This window comes from Sciurus carolinensis, chromosome 3 (assembly GCF_902686445.1).
Source record: "Sciurus carolinensis chromosome 3, mSciCar1.2, whole genome shotgun sequence".
NCBI classification, from domain to species: domain Eukaryota; kingdom Metazoa; phylum Chordata; class Mammalia; order Rodentia; family Sciuridae; genus Sciurus; species Sciurus carolinensis.
The window spans coordinates 162,478,555-162,487,745 of record NC_062215.1 but is presented as its reverse complement, the minus strand read 5'-3'; the positions used below and the strand labels follow the sequence as shown (position 1 = coordinate 162,487,745).

Sequence of the window (9,191 nt, the reverse complement as noted above, 5' to 3'; positions counted from 1 at the left end):
CATGCCAGATATCTAAGTCCTTGATATAGTAATGCATTCAATTCAGAATGATTACACTATCATTACTTGGGCTTTTATCATTACGAAGGGTTTCTGCAACTACAAGGTTGTGGTCATGTAAAGCAGGAACCCCAACATCAACATCTAGAAAGCGGCTATCGCTTTCAATGTGTGTTCTCTTTTGGTGTGTTTTCTTCATTTTTCTTAATCAACACTGCTATTGTTGCTGCTTCTTAGCAAGATTAGTAAAAGCAAAATTGTAATCATTGAAGAGCTCTCTGGCAATCAAGGCATTTAAAGCCCTCAGTCTTCTGTTGAAGAAAGCACCGTGCACTGTTTAGAACTCTGATTAACAAACAACTTTTCCTGACTTGAAGACTTCCACAACTTCCCAATCAGGTCGTCATAGGAGGTCTGATTTGAGTTTGTTTTAAAGCTAACAAAAAATTCTGGTTCTGGAGTGATGTGAATAGTCCAGGACCTTGTGTTCACTTCCATTCCGCTCCATCAAATTACCCACAAGAATTGAACACCGTGACATCCATGACAGAACCTGGCATCAGGTCATGAATTCCATTCTCATGAAGACATCCTTCTCAGCAACACCACCTTTCATGCAGGACTTGTTCATAACTGCTAGGTCAGCCTCTCTTGTCAGAATTTCTGGGATTTGATCTGGTTGACTGACTACTTGACTCTCTGGGAAATTCAGCATATACAAGTACCAACATTCAGAAATCACATGTCCCATGCAATATGCTGCTTCATTTGGGAAAATTGCATCTAGAAATTCTATTTCTTCCCGAAAATTCTGCTGTGGTGTGGGTACTGTTGGTGAGAAGGCTTCATGAAATTCCTTTTTTGGGGGGGTGAGGTAACAGAATTGAATGCAGGGTTGCTTAACCACTGAGTCACATCCCCAACCCTTTTTATGTTCTATTTTGAGACAGGGTCTCACTAAGTTGCTGAGGCTGGCTTTTAATTGGAGATCCTCCTGCCTCAGCCTCCCAGGTTGCTGGGATTATAGGTGTGCCCCAATGTGCCCGGCAGTTTCATGAAATTCTTAAGAGATTAAGAGAAGTGCTAAATTGAGTCAAGCCACCAAAGTCCCAAGCAAGCTTCACCAGGAAACTGTTATTAGCAAGAGGCTGTCTTCAGAAGGAAACATCTTTTTTTAGTGGGGAGAATGGGGATTGAACCCAGGTGTACTTTACCACTAAGCCCCAACCCCAGCCTTTTTATTATTTTTATTTTGAGGCAGGGTCTTGCTAAGTTGCTTAGGGCCTTGCTAAATGGCTGAGGCTAGCCCAGAACTTGCGATCATCCTACCTCAGCCTTCCGAGTGACGGATTACAGGCGTGCACCACCACACCCAGCTCTAAAAAACATCTTTGAAGAGTCACACAGAGGACTGAACATTACACACCCTTTAAAAGTATGTCCTACTCAGATCTTGGAAAATGCAAAGGTCCCCAGCTCCTTGGTTTGTGTTGGGTCACTGCTGTGGAAACCAAGCCTCCAGCAGCTTCTCAGTCCCTTTAAAAATATGTGCAGCTTCCATTACTTCGTAGACAAGTGGATCACCAACAACCACAGAAAACCAACTGAATTAAATCTCTCCCTGCTGCCCACAGCCATCTCTGCAAATTGTTCCAGCTGTGCTACTAAAGATCAGGTTCCCTGGGGGGTTTTTTTGCTATAATTTTATATTAACTTTTTTTAAAAATGAGAATTAATAAAATCTTCCCAGCTTTTTTCCCTACTGTGACCAAAAGTCGAGCATGAGTTTGTTGGAAATAGAAGCAGAAAGTTCAGTCTCTTGCACCTGGCTGCCTTCTGGGTAGTGAGAGAAGAGCTGGGGCTACCGTTGCCAGCACACTGTGTAAGCAGTCTCTCTCTGTTTTGTACCTTCTATGGCTTTTGACAAATGCATAATGTCCTGTATCCATCTCCACAGTATCATAAGGAATAATTCATAGCCCTAAAAACCCCCTGTGCTTCACCTCCGCATTCTGTCCTTTTCCCCTTCCCCAACGCTATTGGCAACCACTGAACATTTTTACTGACTCTATGGTGTTGCCTACCTTAGAACATCAGATAGTGGAAATCACATAATATATAGCCTTTTCGGACTGACTTCTTTCACTAAGCAATATGTAGTTAAGGTTTAATAACTCATTTTTTCATAGCTCATTTCTTTTTATTGCTGAATAATATTCCACTACATGGATATACCACAGCTGTTCATCCATTTACAAATGGATGTTGAAAAACATCTTGTTCACTTCAAATTTGAGCAATTATGATTAATGAGCCTGTAATATTCATATGCAGGTTTTGTGTGGATATAAGTTTTTTACTCATTTGGGTTAAGGAGTGTGATTGCTGGATTATATGCTAAGACTATCTTTTGCTTTGTAAGAAACTGCTAATCTGTCTTCCAAAGGGGCCGTACCATTTTGTATTCTTTTTGTCATGGTGCTTTTACTTGCTATTAGATATCATTCTAAGTAAAGAAAAATCAAACCTTCAGATTATTAGCATGAACTTGCTGCTTCTATTGCTTTATACTGTGCAACATCAGTTTTAAATGTAAATATAAGAACATTAATTTAGAATCACTGAAATTACACAATTTTCATTTTGTAGTTCAGACATGCAGATTTATTTCATTCTTGCCAGGAGAGGAAAACCACTGCACAAAACTAACTCAACTGTTTCTAGTTGTGTGCATCCTGCCGATGCTCTCTACCTTAAGGAGACAGCTTTGCCTGGTAACTCCCTTCCCTTCTGGGTCATCATTCCCCATGGGTCAATCGTTTTACGATTGGCTAAAATGACTAAGAAATCTTCCCTAGTCACGCTGTGTCTCAGAACACCTTCTTCTGCACTTGAAACAAGTTCTGATTTGAAGAGCACGCATGTCGTTCCAGGGCCATCAGTGCCCGACTTAGAGTCATGTTTCTAAGAGACAGGAGTAGGGAACCCCAGTGTTCAGTGAAACTAAAAGCCACCGACTTATCTTGTACTCATCTGAGCCTTGCTGACCTTCCATGCACAAGGTGTCCACTGGGATTCAGTGCTCATGGGCATCCTGAATGCTCTAAGGGAAGGGAGAAGAAAGGGACAGGAGACACACATTTGCACACATCTCCTCTGTTCATAATTGTTCTCCGTCGTTTCATCAGTCTTTGCTTACAATGTACAAATTCAAAGGCAAAATTATTGCAGATTTCAAAATGGTCAGTAGAGTTTTCAATCAAGTACAAGGTCCTTCCTAGTGTGAACCCCATGAGACCTCACAGTTGATCACCAGTGAAAGTGGCCCCAGGTTTCCTTGAGCTTTATCTGTTCTGCTCTGCTGCAGGCTATAGCTCTGTCCTGACACAGCGGAAGACAACTTCTTCCGATCATCCACCTAACGCTCAAGCCAGGACCACAAACCCTGACTCTCTCTCTCCTGAAAACCTACATCAAACATAAAGCCCTACCAAACTTCCTGCCAAAACATCAGAGCATCTCCATGGCAGCCACCTGGGTCCTCCTGTAATCACTGATAAGCCGCTTGATGGATTTTCCTGCCTGCCATTTCTCCCCCTAATGGATCCTCAGTCAGCAGCCATATACGTTTTCTGAAAAGGAAATTCAATCAGGTTCTTGCATAATACTCTCCAGAGTCCTCAAGATCAAGGTTTTTTCTGACCATGGCTTACAGGATTATTTCTGAGCTGGCTCCTACCTGATTTGCCAGCAACATTTCTTACCATTCACCTCTCATTTTCATGATCCATAAAAATGGAACAACATACAGTTCTTCTTATGCTTCCCTCAGCAACTCTTAGTCCTCTCCAGTCTCAGTTATGAAGTCTCCCCACTGCCACGTTGACACAACATCCATCATATAGCACTTACAGAGCTATATCCTAACAGCTTATCTGCATTTCATGCTAGATTCTAAGCTCCAGGCGTCAGGACTCTGGAGTACAAAGTGTCCCTAGCACGTTGTGTGCATTGACTGTCTCACAGTCATCAAAGAAAGAGTGTTGAAAGAATAGGCCCTCCCTGGGCCAGATGTGTCCTCAAGTCACAGGTCATTGAGATGACAGTTCCTGGACAAGGATGCTGAGTTGAGTGGTACCCAGCCCCATCTTTTCATTGTCCCGGGACCAGCGTTTGTTAATTCACTCACATTCCTTAGCAGACTCTCTGGGATTCTTTATTAAAGATTTTTGGGCAAATGCTTCTCAACTTTCCATTTTTCTACAGCAGCCTAGGAGGCTGGAGGCTATACAAAAATATCAACCTACATATGAAATCACAGTTATCAGGGAAATCCCCCAGACCCAGAGAATACCTGTGTTTAGTGCCGCCCGGTGGGGGATCAGTTAGGATCGGTCTACTCTGACCAAGTAATAGTGAAAAAGAAGTAGGATAATTTATTCCATTTCCAGCAGAAAATGTCAATACTGCACATAGGACTGTTCATCCAGAGTGAAACAGCAAGCATTTGCTCAAGACTGATTTGACGTTTTTCTCAAAGCACCTCAGATGGTTGCAAAACCTCTCTGAGCTGTTAGAAAAAAAAGAAGGGTGGGGGTGGGGGGGTGGCAAGACAAAACAAATCAGCTCCAAGTCGAGAACAAAAAGTCCCAGAATAGGTTCATTTCCACACCACAGTCACTGCAAAACAATTCTTTGGAAAATTCTTTTTCGTTAACAAGCCTATTTATCTTGTCTCATTTTATGCAAGAGCTCCTAGCAGCCTTCTGCACCCAGTCTCAGTCCTCCGCCCGCTTCTGGAGCCTCTGACCATCCGTGTCGTGTTTAATTCACTGTGGGACACTCGTGCTGGCCCCGTTCCCAGCCATGAGTGCCAACTGGAGCCCAGCCACTCACATGGTCTTTGTGGTTTCCTCAACTGTGATGGATCTCACTCTTCTTCCTCTGGCCTCTTTGATGAAGTTTCTCTTTGTCTTTGGTGTTCTGCAGTTTCACTCTGGTGCGTCTGAAGATGATTTGGATTTATTTATCTAGTTTGGGGTTTGTCGTGGTTTCTGAATTGAAACGTTCTCATCTTTCATCGATTCTCAGTCACCTTCTCTTCAAAACTTACCTCGCCCCATTGCCTTTCTCCAGTTTCTCTTCTGGAATTCCTCTTAGCTATGTGGCAGACTTTTTCATTTTCTCCTGATACAGCTTTCAGTTTTCATCTCTGGTCTCTCCATCCAGATAATTTCTTGGTTTTATCCCCCAAGTTTTCTAATTCTTTCTCAACTATGTCCATGTACTACTTAGTCTATTCATGGTGTTTCAAATTTTAATGATTGTTTCTTTTTATTTCTGAGAAAAAGTACTGTTTGTTTTGTGTTTAAGATCTGTTTAATTTTATTCATTTTCTAGAACTTTTTGTTTTTAAAGCTTCACTTTATGTTATTAGCTATTTTAACATACCTAGTTTATGATCTCCTATGACAACTCTGTAATCTGAGGTTCTCAAAGTTTTAATCTTGCTGTTTGCTGGACCTGCAGACTCTGGCTCATATTTTTTCCTTTTGTGTTGCATGATTTCAGATTGTGAGCTCATCTTCAGCAGGACTTTAATCTGGAGAAATCAGTGTAATCAAAGCATTTGCTTCTAACAGAGTATAATTGGTTCAGACCAAATTTTATGTTGTTTCTTAGCCTAGGGATTTCTAGATTGTACAGGAACTATTTATTCAAACCCCAAACCTACCAAAGACTCATGCCAGTGGTTTTGAATTCTTAAGGGAGACATTTTCCCTTCTGAGCTAGAGCTCTGTTCAAGATAAACAAGTTTTCTTCTCATTTCTCCACACTAGAGATTGACTTTTTATACTCTACAATTTTTTAAAGGATGTTGTCCTTCAGGGGTCCTGACTTTATGTGGAAGTTTCAGTGCCAACGTGCCCTCTTCCCACTGGCCCAAGACTGCTTCCTGTCCCTGGACAGTATTAAAACCCAACCTTCTCACATGAGCTCCAATACCTCTTGTCTGTGGGAACTGCAAGGGACAACCATTCTTTTACTTTCCTGGTCTTGTCTCCCTCTTCATATTTAGTTCCTTGGGATTTTTTGGGCACTTAGCTTTGTAAATAACAGGTAGTATTTCTTCTTTAGAAGTGCTAAGTGCTTCTCCTTCATGTGAACTCATTTAACTCCTAACACCCCGTGAAGGAGGGATTTATTCCCCGATACATTTTCATATAAAGAAATCAAGGTATGGAGAGGTGAAGTTACTTACCCAAGATCTCAAAACCAGTAAGTGAAAAAGCTCAGATTGGAAACCTGGGCAAATTGTCTTCAGAGCCCAGGTTGTTCACCAATACTTTTCACTCGTGTCTTATTTAGGATATTCAGGAGTTTTTCTAACAAGAAACTATTTTAGAATTCATATTGCAGTTGTTTTCTCTGTAAACATCTGAATCAAGAATAGCTGTGTGAAGAGGCATGATTCTGTCAAACCAACATTTGCTATGGGACCAGTTAGTAATAACTTTCTGAAGTTATTACTAACTGGTCCCATAGCAAAAAGGTCAAAGCCCGTACCATGTGAGAGAAGCCAGAATCCAGGCCCTATCATGAACTGTCCTCTCCTAACTCTAAGTACAGGGACATAGTAAGGGACATTTGGTAGTACATTGGAGTTGACAGGGATTTTAGAGACAATCTTTTCCGAAGCATGTCCATGAACCAACTGCATCAATATTGACCCAAGTTACTTTTTATATGCAGAATATGCGGTTGTACCCCAATTCAGGGAATCAGAACTTTGTAGGGTCAGGTCCAGGAATATACCTTCGTAAACAAGTTCCCCACCAGGTCCTATTCTAATGCACCTGGGGGTTAGAGAAGCACTCTTCATTGTTTGCTCTGGAGTCCAAGTTCCTTCTCAAGGTACGACCTTGACAGGTGCATCAAAGTGTCACCTTCCTTTAATGATATATTGCCACATACTTAAGGAACAGACAGGGAAGGAAGTCCACCAAAGGGAGCCCTCTGCTAAGGCCCCATGACATCCGGGTTCCTCCTGGCTATCCATCTCCCCATAGAGATGGTGAAGGAAGAAAATATTCCTTGGCCAGCTTTGAATCCTTGATACACAGCATAGTACCTGACCTGTAGTTCTCCCTGGGTGTTCATTGAATGAATAAATTGATTTGAACTGCTCAGTAGCCAATAAGTGGCACTGTGAGGGTCACAACCTTGGTATTTAATTATCCAAAGAAGCCTTTAAGTCTTCCAACCCAGCCACTCCAGTAGTCATTTTTTCTCCTACTCTTTTGAAGACAGAATTTCCTTTTTACCCAAAGGAGGTCTGAGGTATGAAATGACAACACACAGCTTCTCAGCCCACTGAGTCCAAGTGAGACAGAGACTTCTGTGCTTCATTGGGAAGGGAGTGAGGATAGAATAGGACAGATAATTTAGAAGCTGTCACAGAACTGTCTAGAAGTTAGTAGCTTGGACAGTGATTAAAGGGCTAGCCTTCTCAAGACGGAGTTTGTCATCATCGGTCCTTTAAGGCAGAAAGGCTGGACTGCAGTGCCTGGGACTCCTGGTGTCTTTCCCCAGCACAGAGCCTTTACTTTGCAGACTCATTTCCTGTAGCCTTCAGCTCCAGTGAGGGGGCGGGGCAAGGAACCTGGTGTCAGGGCAACTACCCCAATCCCTGTCAACATCCCTCAGGGAGAGGAACAGCCCAGAGACAGACATCTCTCTGAGGGGTTCAGACCCACACTGCTTTCAAAATTCACAGCAGGGTTTATCCAGCAACTCTGTCCCCAGTTTTACGCATGTGATTAGGGTTGCTGCTCTAGAAAGAAGAGTCCATGGAAGACTTCTAGTTGGCTTCTTAAAAAGCACATTGTATTCCAGTTTTTTCTATATGCCAGGCTGATTCTTCTCAAGGGTACTGAGATGGGTACACTTGAACCCCACCCTGACCATTCGGATGAAAGACAGACATTCACATGCACAACACAAGCCTCACCAGGTGGTGGTTCAGGGCACAGTGCTGGCCTGCACTGAGGCCTCACCATCTCCCATCTGAACACCTTCAGCTCGCTGATGTTTCCCTGCAGGTGCCCCATCCCAGAGGTTGCTGTTTAGTGCTTGCAGGGTCTACGTGATGTGGGGCACCGAGGCGTTGGCAGAGACCCACACAATTTAGTACCGTGGAGTCTCAGGCCTCTGTATGGAGATTTCACACCCAGGAACCCAGACACAGCATTGGCTTCCCACCCCAGCCCTCCAGTCTTGCCCCTGCCTGTCTCCCTCCAGCTCTTTGTCTCCTTTTCTTTCACCTTTGGCTCACACCTGACTACGTTTTCACTCATCTGGAAGCCTCCTACGATGCTGCCACAGGGCTGCGGCAGGTGTAAACCAAGGCGTCTCAGCTGGCCTACTACCTCCCACCCTACTGGGTCTCCAAGGGAATTAGGAACTGGGGTGTCTCAAGATGCCAGGACACCAGACACCAAGTGGCCTGTGCTTTGTCCATGGACCCCTGGGCTTGTTTGTTTGCTTAAATACATTTATTCAAGACAACAGGGAATGTACTACTGGCTCAGTCAAAGCTGAAAGCCCCAGGCATGCACATTAATTCTTTCATCAGGCTTTGATTTCTCTCTCCTCATCCCTCAGTTCTGTGAGCTATGGTTGGTTCCATCTCAAACCTGTTCTCTTCCGTGGTGACAAGATGGTGGAAACAGTTCAGGTTGCTGTCTCCAACTCCAGTCCAGTTTCAATGGCAGTGCCAGAATTGACTTTCATGGGTTCTGGGTGGTCTAGATCTAGTCATATGACCATCCCAAAGTGGAACTATTACCAAGAGAATGGGCTAATCCACTGGTCTCTTGGAGGCAAAGTGGGCTCCACTAGGACCATAGACTCCAAAAGGTAATGGGGTCCTTAAACTGGAAATAGGGCCCCCAAAATAGCAAATATCTGTAACGACTAACATTTTGAGCAGCATGAACATTTGACGTGCATTATTTCATTTAGTATCTATCTCATATCCTAGATACTACCATCTACATTTAATGATTTTTTAAAAAAAATTACTCCATATGGTGGAGGAGAAATGAGAATCCAAGTCTCTGAGGTCACAACCTTTCTCAGGCCATTTTGTCTATTAATCACTCTATCACTAAACCACTCAAGTTTGATCT

At 43.1% G+C, this 9,191-nt stretch overlaps 1 pseudogene; it reads right to left on the bottom strand.

Moving 5' to 3' along the window:
- Positions 1 to 217: 217 nt before the first annotated feature.
- Positions 218 to 855, bottom strand: LOC124980987 (S-adenosylmethionine decarboxylase proenzyme 1-like; annotated as a pseudogene).
- Between the last annotated feature and the right edge of the window lie 8,336 nt (positions 856 to 9,191).